At 33.7% G+C, this 11875-nt stretch overlaps 1 long non-coding RNA gene across 1 annotated transcript; it reads left to right on the top strand.

Annotated features, from left to right (window-relative positions):
* The first annotated feature begins 50 nt into the window (after positions 1-50).
* Positions 51-1079, top strand: LOC139846716 (uncharacterized). The gene is made up of 3 exons (XR_011759153.1): positions 51-121; positions 367-433; positions 826-1079. It is a non-coding gene; the product is annotated as an uncharacterized lncRNA (long non-coding RNA).
* The last annotated feature ends 10796 nt before the right edge of the window (positions 1080-11875 follow it).

Genomic DNA, 11875 nt, shown 5'->3' with positions numbered 1-11875 from the left:
TTTAATGGTTTTGACTATAAATTTTGATGAATTATTTATTTCACATTGTTAGGCATTGAAGGAGTTTATTGATGATGCTGACGCAGAAGTGACTAGCGTAACAAATTTCTATTCCGTCGTGGTAAATTTTTACTAAGCTCGCTACAAAGTCTAGACAAATTGCATTATTACGAATGTTAAGTCATTTTCTATTATTGGGAATGTACTTATCGTCTATAAATGCTGATTGAAAGTACATTTTCTAAAATAGGAATTGGTTGAAAGTTATTTTTTGTGCAATTCGATATTATCTCATGCCGGTAGTTTTTTTTATCAGTATTATTCGCGTTTTCGGGTATTTCTAATTGAACTGTTTCTGATACACAGAGAAGGAACGCTGATGCGTTAGCTTGTTATTTTGGTGAAGACCCTGCTCGTTGCCCTTTTGAACAAGGTAACATGCTTATAATTATTGGGGATATTCGAAAAAATATCCTATGCGTTTTAACGTTTGGCGCAATAAAGTCCTTCAACTTTGTTTTTGCATGATTAAATCCCGATGAAATTAAATGAACCACTCGAAGTGTATTATAAATCCACACAACCTCCTAAAATATGTTAACTAAAGATAGCATTATTATCGGAATAACATATTTTGGTTGTCCTATTGTACATTCGTAGGAAAAGCTTTTCTTGTTAACATATCTGGTTTCGACCCTACTCATTCAGCCCACACCATAAATAAATCAATTTGACCCAACCTTACGGACCCATCCATTTTGCCACCTCTCACTAAAATAGTTGTCTATTGTTTATTCAGTACGTCGGTATATTGTGTTTTTGCAGCTACTCTCATCCTTTTCAACTTTGCGAGACTATTTCGAAAAGCGGTTGAGGAGAATCGTAATCGTAATCTGGCTGAAGTTTAACGGAACCAATACTACTGCTACGTCATCAGTATCATCCCAGCATACAAGGCATAAAGTACATTTCGTATCAAAGAATATTATTTAACTATTATTTAGTTAGTCTATTAGAAAAGTTGTTAGAACTTTTAGTTAATATTGTTTTTAATGTACATATATAAATCAGTTAGCTGCCTCAAGACATTGTAATGAATCTTAATCTGATGAAATGAAATATATTTAGCTACATTCAATTTAGTTTTACAATATCAGAACTCCGATCAAGATTTTGATCATCTAAATACTAAAACATCAAACTCTAGCTTAAAAATCAGATTACTGATTTTGATTCCGTCTTAATTTTCTGATCAATCGTCAATCGTCAAAGATTGAATTCTCCAATCTGTTAATCTAGAATTCTCAAAATTCCCTTATTCAACTCATTATCAATGAGAATCAGTGCATCATCAAATCAAAACCTGCTGCAATGAAAGAAGATCTCAATTCACCAAATCATTCATTATTCTTTCATCAACACGATCATCCCGGTCTGAATCTCATTTCTAAGAAGCTCACAAGTTTTGATAATTACAACTCGTGGAGAAGATCTTTGATGATAGCAATGAATTCTTTGCAAATTGTTACTAGTGAGCTTATAGAACCTGATGTGAATTCGAACATTAGAGCACTACGGGAAAGAACAAATGATATGAACATATCATATTTATGGAAAGAACTGCAGAAACATTATTCTCAACTAGATGGGCATTAGATGGGCATAGGATCTATCAATTAACAAATGACATACATTACTGATTTGAAACCAGATAATTGCATTATAGAAATCTATTATCAGAAACTAAAGGGATATTGGGATGAAATAGATGCTTTAGAAGCAGGGGCGAAACTATTTGGGGGCAGGGTGGGGCGCCCGCCCCCAGTGGATTTGCAATTTTCAGTGTAAAATTATTGAGCTTTTCGATTTTGCCCACAGTGGATTTTTTTTGCCCCAAAACCTTCAAAATTTGCCCAAATTTCTCCAACTTTTGCCCCAAAACTCTCAAATTTGCCCAAAAACCTTCAGATTTTGTCCATAAACCTCCATAATTTGCCTAGAAACCTCAAATTTTTTCCCCAAAACCTCCATATTTTGCCTAAAAAAATTGCTACGGTTTTAACTTTTTTTTTTTCCATCGGTGAAAAAAATCCTAGTTCCCCCACTGTTTAGAAGCTCCATATACGTGTACACGTTTATCTAATTGTGAAATTGGGAAGATCGATGATGAAAGGGATCAAAGAAAGCGTTTAAAACAATTTCTCATGGGTTTAGATGAATTAAAGATCAGATTTTACTAATGCTGAATTAGCTACTACTGCTAAGACATATGGTATGACTAGACAAGAAAGGCAAATTTACCATAGCATCATGGAACTTGCTACTCTAAATGCATTCATATTTACAATACAACAATGAGAAACTTTTGGAAATACAATAAAAGGAATAATTCGAAGTTCACTACTAACAACAGAACTTATGAAAGGAAAAGCCCTTTTTAGAAAGGGATTTTTTTAGGGACTGTAAGGTCATACGAAAGAAGAATGCTACAAGTTGGTTTGGTTATCCAGTTGGTCATTCCTTACATAAAAAGTATATACCTCCATCCAAGGCTAATATCAACTATGCATAACCCTTCAAAAGCATCGACCTTATTACTGGAAAATAAGATAGCACATCAACGGTTCAAATTGGTCTAATCTTTCCCAATCAAACCAAACATCCTAGCCGGAACTTGTACGCAGCACTTGTACGGAGGTGCATGGCACCTTGTGATAGTCTCTATGTAATTTAGCAAGACAAGATCTACTTGATCAAGCATATTTTCACCGAATGGTGAAAACACGCCTTAAGTGCAATAAGGGTGGTTTTTTTAGATCTAACGGCGTTAACTCTTCGGTCCGGTTACCATGATAGCCCTAGCCGAGATGACAATCTCGGTAGGGTGGTTATGGCTGTTTGCCTGCAGATGAAGCACGACTGAGAGGGAAAACCTACACGATGAGACGACCCGTCCTAATCCATAAGGACGAATACAATAACATATGATTACATTGCGAGGTATTTGACCTCTAAATGATACATTTTACAAACATTGCATTCGTTTTTAAAAGACAAACTTTCATTTCAACAAAAATTGACAGGCATGCATACTATCTCATAATATATCCAAACTAAGAATGACTTATTATCAATCTTGATGAACTCAACGACTCGAATGCAACGTATTTTGAAATATGCCATGAATGTCTTCAAGTAATATCTTTAAAATGCACAGCGGAAGATTTTCTTAATACCTGAGAATAAACATGCTTTAAAGTGTCAACCAAAAGGTTGGTGAGTTCATTAGTTTATCGTAATCAATCATTTTCAATAATATAATAGACCACAAGATACTCATATTTCAAAAACAATCTGTGCAGGTCTGCTCACTGCTGTAAAAATCATTCATATGAAGAACAGCAGAAATTTACAAAACAATCTCACCAACGGTAGCTAATGCATCGTGCAATGCAAAAATTTCTCACCGAGGGTAGCTAAAACGGTAGCTAATGCATCGTGCAATGCAAAAATTTCTCACCGATAGTAGCTAATAAATCGAACCATTTCGGTAGCTAATGCATCGTGCAATGCAAAAATTTCTCACCGATAGTAGCTAAAACGGTAGCTAATGCATCGTGCAATGCAAAAATTTCTCACCGATAGTAGCTAATAAATCGAACCATTTCAGTAGCTAATGCATCGTGCAATGCAAAAATTTCTCACCGAGGATAGCTAAAACGGTAGTGATAATGCTAAAAACGAACATATATTTCATAGCATTATTCCTCAAGAAAGACAAGCTTTTAGTTGCAATTGTTCTATTTACAAGTGATATTCGTTTAAATAATAAAAGGTGAAGACAAAAGACAGATTCGACGAATTGAAGACGCAAACGACCAAAAAGTTCAAAAGTACAAAAGACAATCAAAAAGGTTCCAATTATTGATAAGAAACGTCTCGAAATTACAAGAGTACAAGATTCAAAACGCAAAGTACAAGATATTAAATTGTACGCAAGGACGTTCGAAAATCCGGAACCGGGACCAGAGTCAACTCTCAACGCTCGACGCAACGGACTAAAAATTACAAGTCAACTATGCACATAAATATAATATAATATTTAAATAATTCTTATAATTATTTATATATTATAATAAATATTAAAAACCGTCGGCAAGAAAGACTCCAAAGGGACTGAGCTGTAATTTCATTCTCCGCGACTCGCGGAGTTTGAAGGCAAAAATGCCGCGAGTCGCGGAGCCCCAAAAATCGAAAATCCCTATAAAGCTCGCGCATTCTGATCGTAAAAAATCACCAAATATATCTCTCTCTCTCTCAATATATCGTATATATTTATATTTATATTTTAATTTTAATTTTAATTTTAATTATAATTCTAATAATAAGGGTATGTTAGCGAATGTTGTAAGGGTGTAAGTCGAAATTCTGTCCGTGTAACGCTACGCTATTTTTAATCATTGTAAGTTATGTTCAACCTTTTTATATTAATGTCTCGTAGCTAAGTTATTATTATGCTTATTTAAAACGAAGTAATCATGATGTTGGGCTAATTACTAAAATTGGGTAATTGGGCTTTGTACCATAATTGGGGTTTGGACAAAAGAACGACACTTGTGGAAATTAGACTATGAGCTATTAATGGGCTTTATATTTGTTTAACTAAATGATAGTTTGTTAATATTAATATAAAGATTTACAATTGGGCGTCCCTATAAATTACCATATACACTCGATCGGACACGATGGGCGGGGTATTTATATCTACGAATAATCGTTCATTTAACCGGACACGGGAATGGATTAATAGCCACTAGAATAATTAAAACAGGGGTGAAATTACATTCAAGGGTAATTGGTGTAATTGTTAACAAAGTAGTAAAACCTTGGTTTACACGCAGTCGATAACCTGGTGTATTCATTAAATAAAGTATTAAAACCTTGTTACAATTCGAATCCCCAATTAGTTGGAATATTTAACTTCGGGTATAATAATAATTTGACGAGGACACTCGCACTTTATATTTATGACTGATGGACTGTTATGGACAAAAACCAGACGGACAGATTAAATAATCCAGGACAAAGGACAATTAACCCATGGGCATAAAACTAAAATCAACACGTCAAACATCATGATTACGGAAGTTTAAATAAGCATAATTCTTTTATTTAATATTTAATTTCCTTTATTTTATATTCAATTGCACTTCTAATTATCGCACTTTTATTTATTGTTATTTAATCGCACTTTTAATTATCGTACTTTTTAATTATCGCAATTTTATTTTATCGCACTTTTATTATTCGCAATTTCATTATCGTTATTTACTTTACGCTTTAATTTAAGTCTTGTATTTATTTTTAATATTTTACATTTGGTTTTAACTGCGACTAAAGTTTTAAAATCGACAAACCGGTCATTAAACGGTAAAAACCCCCCTTTATAATAATAATATTACTTATATATATATTTGTATTTTTATAAAAGTAAACTAATATAGCGTTAAGCTTTGTTTAAAGATTTCCCTGTGGAACGAACCGGACTTACTAAAAACTACACTACTTTACGATTAGGTACACTGCCTATAAGTGTTGTAGCAAGGTTTAAGTATATCCATTCTATAAATAAATAAATATCTTGTGTAAAATTGTATCGTATTTAATAGTTTTTCGTTGTAAACTTCAATAACTATTTTATACCCCTTAGCTTTGACATCAAGTATTTTTGGCGCCGCTGCCGGGGAACTTTCTAAACGCCGGAAGCGCAACGCTAATATATTAAAAAAAGATTTTTAGTTAACTTTTATTAAAATTCGCTTTTGTAAAAATACGTTTTAAATATTCGAAAATATAAAAAGAAAAACAAAAATATAAGTATTTTTAAGATTTTGTTAAATATTTAAGTTTTATAAGTTTCTTTATTTTTATTTTAGTGTATAAAAATATAAGTTTTATTTAAATATCTTTTATTTATATAAAAACAGAAAACAGAAAAAAAAAAAATAAAGAAAAACGCGTCGAATTTAATAAGCTGTCATCTGAATTTCTGAACCCCGCGACTCGCGGGGTTTTCTTTATAAATTACCGCAACTCGCGGAGTTGCTCTGACACGCCGACAGAAGCCCTAATTCAGCATTTATTACGGATTATTATTAATTATTATTATTATTAACCCTAATTATTATTATTATTATTAAGTTTATTTTTAATTTAAGTTTTATTTAATTTATATTTTAGTTAAATTAGTTTAATTAAATTGTAAAATTAATAGTTTTAATAAATAAATAATATAAAAATAATATTTTTATAAAAATTGTACTTTTTACAACTTTTTGTATATTTTTATATTTTGTCCCTTTTTAATCGTTGTAGCGTAATATTTGTATTTTTCGCTCATATTTAATTTTAAACTTAGTTTTTGCCATAGTCATTTTTACTTCTAGATTTTTAGGCTTTGCCGTAGAATTCCTTAAGTGCTTTTTCTTTAGACTAAGATTTAGGTGCTTTAGAGTTTTGCGACGCCTTTTTAAGTTTTAGTTTCTTTTTAAGTTATTTCCATTTGGGATATAGTTTTTCCTGTAAGCTTTAATATTTTTAGACACCTTTTACTATGTATCAATTATCATTCCAATTAGTAATTTCAATTTGCGATTATAATTTTAAGTTAGTTGTAGTAATAAGGTTAGGTTAGTCAAGTATTTTTAAGTTTTATAAGTTTCTTTTATTTTTTTTTCGTCACCTTTTATTTTTCAACCATTTTTCTTTTTCGACCTTTTTCGACGAACTCTTTTTCTCTCTTATTTCTCGCCATTCTAGTTTTTAGGACTTAGAATTTTTTCTACTTCTTATCTAAATTTTCTTAAAATTACGAAAATTTATTTTAAGTGGTTAAATTAATAGACATCAAAATTTTCTGGTTCGTAGTAATAGTTGGATTTGTACGTGGACCGGGTTATTGGAGCCAAACAGTCCTCAATTATATTGAGACCAAACGAATCCTGCCCCTCTGCTGCATCTTTTGGCTATTCGAAACGTGGGCAAAATCAGAAAAGTCTATTGATTGGATAACTTATTATAATTTTTCTTTCCTTTTAAAAACTAATAGGATATTCAGTGAATGCACCGAGCAAGACGTTCACCACCTTTTGTACGTTCACCACCTGTAACTAGATCAAGACATTTAGCAAATATAACCGCCGTTGATTTTTCTTTAGAATCATCATCCAGTCGACCAAGTACTTCAGTTCAAATTTCCGATAATCCATTTTTTGAACCCGACCTCACAATTGAGAATTCGGAAAATATTCAGGAACGGTTCGTAGATCCTGAACCATTAAACTTTCCTCCGGAGCCACCAATCATTCAAACAGAGATTGTTGAGGAACGAACCATTAAATCAGAATCATCTAGTGATACCGATTCAACAAATTCAATTATGGAGAATCTGGAACCTTTAAGTATGGAAGACCGAATGAGAGCTAAACGCACTGGCCAAGGTCACGCAATTACTCATCCAGACATTAATGCGCCAGATTATGAAATCAAAGGACAAATTCTACACATGGTGACTAATCAATGCCAATTTAGTGGTGCGCTGAAGGAAGATCCAAATGAACATCAACGTACCTTTAATAGGATCTGCACACTATTTAAAATTCGAGAAGTGGAGGATGAACAGATATATCTCATGTTATTTCCCTGGACTTTAAAGAGAGAAGCCAAAGATTGGTTGGAATCATTACCTGAAGGGGAAATTGATACATGGGACGTTTTAGTTGACAAATTTCTTAAACAATTCTTTCCTGCATCTAAAGCCGTAAGACTTCAAGCAGAAATTGTTACGTTCACACAGAAGCCAAATGAAACTCTATATGAGGCGTGGACTAGATATGGAAAGTTGTTAAGAGGATGTCCGCAACATGGTTTAGACACCTGTCAAATAGTACAAATATTCTACCAAGGATGTGACATCACTACAAGGAAAGACATAGATATAGCAGCTGGTGGTTCTATTATGAAGAAAACCGAAACTGATGCTTACAAAATTATTGATAACACTGCTTCCCACTCACATGAGTGGCACCAAGAAAAAGATATCGTTAGATCATCTAAAGCAGCTAGAGCCGATTCTAGCCATGACTTAGATTCCATTTCAGCAAAGATAGATGCTGTGGAGAGACGAATGGAAAAGATGACTAAAGATATTTACTCAATACGAATTAGTTGTGAGCAGTGTGGAGGACCACATTTGACAAAAGATTGTCTCAGTATTGAATTAACAATGGAACAAAGAGAGAATATTTCATACATAAACCAAAGGCCTGGAAATAGTTATCAGAATAATTATCAACCGCCAAGACCGATTTACAATCAAAACCAGAATTATAACCGAAATATTCCATACAACAACCAACAAGGTCCTAGCAATCAACAAGTATCCAATAATGCTTACAATCAGCAAAGACCTAATTTTCAAAACAAACCACCACAACAAACCGATGATAAAAAGCCGAATTTAGAAGATATGATGACGAAGCTAGTTGAAACTCAAACGCAGTTTTTCACATCTCAGAAACAAACCAATGAACAAAATGCTCAAGCATTTAGAAATCAACAAGCTTCTATTCAAAATCTGGAACAAGAAGTAAGTAACCTAGCAAGGTTAATAGGTGAAAGAAAACCGGGAAGTCTACCTAGTGATACAAATGCTAACCCCCGGAATGAAACAGCTAAAGCCATTACCACAAGAAGTGGTACAACACTTAAACCACCTGAAATACCTGTAACTTCTGATGAAGCTATTCCTACTCCACAAGAACCACAACCTGATCAAGATAAGGAAAAAGAACCGGTAGTTGAAAATGTTAATGAAGATAACACAGTTAAGGATAAACCTTATGTTAAACCATACCAACCACCACTTCCTTACCCGAGTAAAATGAAGAAAGAGAAACTTGAAGCCGAGCAATCCAAATTCTTGGATATATTTAAACAGATAAATGTAAATCTTCCTTTCATTGATGTGATTTCAGGAATGCCTAGATATGCTAAATTCTTGAAAGATCTAATCTCAAATAGAAAGAAAATGGAAGAACTCTCGGCTGTTACTATGAATGCAAATTGTTCAGCAGTGCTGTTGAATAAGATACCAGAAAAATTATCTGATCCAGGAAGTTTCACAATTCCATGTTTTCTGGGTAGTCTTAGTTCAATAGAAGCATTAGCAGACTTAGGTGCTAGTATAAATCTAATGCCGTATTCACTATACACTAAACTAGACCTTGGAGAATTGAAACTAACCAGAATAAGCATACAACTAGCCGATAGATCAATAAAATATCCTAGAGGGATAATGGAGAACATGCTAGTTAAAGTTGGTACTTTAGTATTTCCAGTAGATTTTGTTGTTCTGGACATGGAAGAAGATTCTCAAGTTCCTCTCATATTAGGAAGACCATTCTTAAACACGGCTAAAGCAATGATAGACGTGTTCGGTAAGAAACTGACCCTAAGTATAGAGGATGAGAGTGTTACCTTTTCTGTTGATAGAGCAATGCAAGAACCACAATCTGCAGATGATACATGTTATTATATTCAAACTATAGATGCACATGCAGAATTATTAAAAGAATTTCCAGAATTACAAGGAACAGGAGAATGTTCTTTAGGAGAAGGTAATGAACCAATTGATGAAGCTGAAATGTTAGCTACACTTATAGCTAATGGATATGAACCAACAACAGAAGAAATTCAAATGCTAAAAGAAGAAGACAGATATCGATACAAATCATCGATAGAAGAACCTCCGAAATTAGAGTTAAAGCCACTTCCAAACCATTTGGAATACGCTTATTTACATGGTGAATCTGAATTACCTGTAATAATATCGTCTTCTCTTACTGAAAATGAGAAATCACAACTCATTTCTGTGTTGAAAGCTCATAAACCAGCCATTGCATGGAAGACTCATGATATTAAAGGAATAAGTCCTTCGTATTGCACACATAAAATCCTTATGGAAGAAGGTCATAAAACGTATGTGCAACGCCAACGAAGACTAAATCCTAATATGCAAGATGTAGTTAAGAAAGAGATTATTAAACTGCTAGATGCAGGTTTAATTTATCCAATTTCCGATAGTCCATGGGTAAGCCCAGTTCAATGTGTACCTAAGAAGGGTGGCATGACTGTCATCACAAATGAGAAAAATGAGCTTATTCCTACTAGGACTGTAACATGATGGCGTGTGTGTATTGATTATAGAAAATTAAATGACGCCACCAGAAAAGATCACTTTCCCTTACCTTTCATAGATCAAATGTTGGAAAGATTAGCCGGAAATAGTTACTATTGTTTTCTAGATGGATTTTCCGGATATTTTCAAATTCCAATAGCACCCGAAGATCAAGAGAAAACCACATTTACGTGCCCTTATGGTACTTTTGCTTACAAACGCATGCCATTTGGACTTTGCAACGCCCCTGCAACCTTTCAAGGGTGTATGATGGCGATTTTTCACGACATGATTGAAGAATGCATGGAAGTATTCATGGATGACTTTTCAGTCTTCGGTGATACATTTAAATCATGTCTAGTTAATCTGGAACGAATGCTAATTAGATGCGAAAAATCAAATCTAGTACTTAATTGGGAGAAATGCCATTTCATGGTTAAAGAAGGCATCGTTCTTGGACATAAAATTTCAAAAGAAGGAATTGAAGTGGATAGAGCCAAAGTAGATGTAATTGCTAAACTTCCACATCCCACCAATGTTAGAGGAGTTAGGAGTTTTCTAGGGCATGCCGGTTTTTACCGATGTTTCGTAAAAGATTTTTCTAAAATTGCCACTCCTATGAATAAACTCCTAGAAAAGGATGCTCTATTCATCTTTTCAGATGAGTGTATCAAATCTTTTAATATTCTTAAAGAGAAACTCACTAATGCGCCGATCATGATAACACCAAATTGGAATCTACCATTTGAACTAATGTGCGATGCAAGTGATTTTGCAATGGGAGCCGTTTTAGGACAAAGGATTGAAAAACGATTTCAACCTATTTATTACGCTAGTAAGACATTACAAGGAGCACAAACGAACTATACAACTACTGAAAAAGAACTCCTTGCTATTGTCTTTGCTTTTGAAAAATTTCGATCATATCTCGTTCTATCCAAAACGATAGTCTATACCGACCATTCTGCTCTTAGATACCTATTTTCAAAACAAGATGCTAAACCAAGATTAATCCGTTGGATCTTACTCTTACAAGAGTTTGATATTGAAATCCGAGATAAAAGAGGAGCAGAAAATCTCGCCGTTGATCATCTTTCTCGTCTTGAAAATCCCGAATTAGAAGTTCTAAATGAATCAGCCATACAAGACAACTTTCCTGATGAATATCTATTGAAGATAGATTATAAAGAAATCCCATGGTTTGCAGACTATGCAAACTACTTAGTTTGTGGATTCCTTGAAAAAGGATTATCGTACCAAAGACGAAATAAATTCTTCAGTGATATAAAATACTATTTCTGGGAAGATCCACATCTGTTTAAAAGTTGTCCCGATGGAATAATACGCCGATGTGTATTTGGAGATGAAGCTAGTAAAATTTTAAACCATTGTCACACAGGACCAACAGGAGGGCATTATGGGCCTCAACTAACAGCAAGAAAAGTTTATGAAGCTGGATTCTATTGGCCTACAATTTACAAAGACGCACACCTTCTTTGCAAATCCTGTGATGCATGTCAAAGGGCCGGAAAAATAAGTCAACGTGATGAAATGCCACAAAATGTCATCCAAGTATGTGAAGTATTTGACATTTGGGGTATTGACTTTATGGGTCCATTTCCAAAATCTCATAATAAT

Source organism: Rutidosis leptorrhynchoides, chromosome 5 (genome assembly GCF_046630445.1).
Source record: "Rutidosis leptorrhynchoides isolate AG116_Rl617_1_P2 chromosome 5, CSIRO_AGI_Rlap_v1, whole genome shotgun sequence".
Classification (NCBI taxonomy): Eukaryota; Viridiplantae; Streptophyta; class Magnoliopsida; order Asterales; family Asteraceae; genus Rutidosis; species Rutidosis leptorrhynchoides.
Note: the sequence above shows the minus strand (reverse complement) of the source record. Positions and strands in the feature narration are given on the sequence as shown.